The sequence below is a fragment of the Sinocyclocheilus grahami genome, unplaced genomic scaffold (genome assembly GCF_001515645.1).
Source record: "Sinocyclocheilus grahami isolate Dianchi unplaced genomic scaffold, SAMN03320097.WGS_v1.1 scaffold939.1, whole genome shotgun sequence".
Lineage (NCBI taxonomy): Eukaryota > Metazoa > Chordata > Actinopteri > Cypriniformes > Cyprinidae > Sinocyclocheilus > Sinocyclocheilus grahami.
The window spans coordinates 182,047-183,766 of record NW_015506118.1 but is presented as its reverse complement, the minus strand read 5'-3'; positions in this window follow the sequence as shown (position 1 = coordinate 183,766).

The window sequence follows — 1,720 nt, the reverse complement described above, 5'->3', positions numbered from 1 at the left end:
GGCAGTACTGAAACACCGTCTAAGCTGTTCGCCAATCACAACGCTCTGGGACAGCTAACCAATCACAACACATTTTGTTTTTCGGAAGGCGGGCCTTCATCAAAGCCGGAACTAATCGAGCCATTTGTGCCAGGCTGGGGAGAAAGGTGTTGTAATCATATAAATTATGTAAAAAAAATAATGTGTTTTTTGAACCACCAAGCATGAGAGCATGTTCTAGTACACCCCCAAAACAAAATCAAGACTTTGTAAAAGAGCATAATAGGACCCCTTTAAAATGGCTTAAAAACAATACATATACATGACAAAAAAATTTATTTGAATATTTAATTTTAAAATATACAGCATAAATATTCAGTGTATTGAACACGAGTATATATTGTGTTTTGGATACAAATTTAAAAAAAAAATGGTTTAAATCAGGACTTTGTTTGAATATTTGAGTGCAGTTTAGGTCAGCGTATCTTTGCAGAATGATGGTGTTTGGTATTTTTTCCTGTTAAACACATGCATGCGTGTCGCCTGCTGCAGGTGTGTGTGTGATATGTCCAGATGTTGTTGCTGATGTGAATGTGGATCTTCTGGAGCATCTGTCTGCTCACCTGCAGCTCTTCTCCTCCGTCACGCCTCGTGTTTTTCTCCTTCACCATGTGTTGTCATCCAGCGCTTTGCTTTTGCACACGTTCTGTTGTTTCGCTCTTTTCTCCAGAGGTTTTGAAGTCGTCTTTTGATGTTGGATGAACATTACTGGGGTTTTATTGCTGGGTGTGTAATAATAACACTAATTATAATTAAACAGGCCATTTTAGAGATTAATTAAAGGCAAGTTTGTTTTAACATGCAGACGGCAGTGTGTAAATGCACTGTTTTTGCATTGTAAAATCAATCAATTTTTATAGTTTTTATTCATATTTTGGTAACAATTTACAATAAGGTCTCATTTGTTAACATTAGTTAATGCTTTAACATGAATTAACAACGAACAGTGTATTTTTACAGCATTTACTAATCTTTTTTAATGTTAGTCACAGTACATCAACTAATATTAACAGATTAACTTTGATTTTAAAAATGTATTAGAAATTGTTGAGATGAACATGAACTAAGATGAATAAATACTGTATAGGTATTGTTCATGTTAACTAATATACAGTAGTTAACTAATGTTAACAAATCAAACCTTATTGTAAAGTGTAACTAATATTTTGAATTCGTTTTTGTATATTTGGTTTTTGTTCTAATTTTAGTTCATTTTTTAAATAATTTTGTTGCTTGTCATTTTTTAAATGTCTATATATATTTAAATAATTGAGCTCAGGATCGCAGGAAACTGGGTCAGAGCGCTTCCTCTATTCAGCACCATATGTTACTCCACCACACCCTGAGGGAAAATCTCTCTCACACACACACACACTCACTCGCTCGCTCGCACGCACACTAACACACACACACACACACACACACACACTCATTCGCTCGCACGCACGCACACTAATACACACACACACACACACTCACTCACTCATTCACTCATACACACACTCACTCACTCACTCACACATACACACACACACTCACACTCACTCACTCACTCACTCACTCACTCACTCACTCACTCACTCACACACACATACACACACACACTCACTCACTCACTCACTCACTCATACACACACTCACACTCACACACACACTCACTCACTCACTCACACATACACAC